Source organism: Aplysia californica, unplaced genomic scaffold (assembly GCF_000002075.1).
Source record: "Aplysia californica isolate F4 #8 unplaced genomic scaffold, AplCal3.0 scaffold00422, whole genome shotgun sequence".
NCBI classification, from domain to species: Eukaryota; Metazoa; Mollusca; class Gastropoda; order Aplysiida; family Aplysiidae; genus Aplysia; species Aplysia californica.
This window is the reverse complement of record NW_004797692.1, coordinates 361,656-363,038: the sequence shown is the minus strand read 5'-3', so window position 1 is coordinate 363,038 and position 1,383 is coordinate 361,656.

Sequence of the window (1,383 nt, the reverse complement as noted above, 5' to 3'; positions counted from 1 at the left end):
CAGTTGCTGCCTCCATCTTTTTTTTTTTTTTTAGTAGAGGTTTTACGGCGCTCGCAACTGCATAAGGTCATATGAAGACATTGCTGTTGTGTTCATTTTTCTTGCTGTGTGTCTTGGGCAAGGATAGGCAGGCAGCGCCCACCCCTTCCCAGGCTTGATTTTTTTCACGTTCACGTATGTGACCGATTTTCCTGCCTCATACTTGTCTTCTTCTTCTTGACTATCGACACACTAGAAACACAGACAAGCTTGTACTGCATATTAAATGTGTGCATGTACTAGATTACCTTCTTTCTGATAACTCTCTATGTCAATGTAATGCACTGTGTCATGTACCCACATCCACATACCGCAGTCTGCCAGATGATGCAGTACACAGTACACGATAACAACACGACTGTCACACTCTCCTATTGTTTGAGATAATTCTCAAGTGCTGTTGGACCGTGGACTGGAATTCTAATTCCTAGACCCGGGCACTGCCATAGCTGCTGATCTTTGCTCTCTGTAAAAACTTCGCTTCTCAAGTGCGCACCATGAGCGAGAAAATGAAGGGGCAAAATTCCAATCTGGCGGTATTATTCCATGGCGCCCGTAACCTTTCCTTTCTTGCCTTTCATTTGGTTCCAGATAAAGTCATTCCTTGCTCTTCCTTTGGTTCCAAATAAAGTCAAATGGTACTCTCAATTGTGCTGTCCCCGCGAAAATATTCTGAAATTATGCAAACTGAGCTAAAAAAAAAAGTGAAATTATGGTATTCTGTTAATTTTTTTAAAAGAAGGAAAATAACCAGAAATTATGCAAAAAATGATAAAATTTTGCTAAATTATGTGGGATGCATAAAACCTCGGGGACAGATTGTGAACAGGAATATTGTCAGAGTGGCGCACAGTCTTGGGTTATCTAGAAGAATAAGTCTATGAGAACACACGAGCTACATGGCTGTGACACTCTCCTGTTGTCAGAGATAATCTCAAGTGTTGTTGGCCATACCTTTTGCTCCGTGGATGACGTCTTCCATTTTTTGGGTCGAGGAATGCACAATGTGGATAGGCTTACATTATTGGCTACACATTGTTATTACACACCACAGACTTGCATTATACTATTCCAGCACTATAATAAGGAGCGCTACATTTGACTCAGTTTGAGCCAGAACGCGGGGGCTTGGTGTTTGCTCTATGCATGTAGTTGACTCCATAATTTGACGTCAACTTTGTAGCTATAAATTGTAAAGACCGCATTCATATGACCCCCCGCAGTTGCGAGCGCCATAAAACATTTACGAAAAAAAATTATTATTATTATGACGAAGACAGACAGTAACAATAGAGATGGGGGTGAGAAAGGCTAGTAAAAGGATGGCAATACGAGGACCAAGGG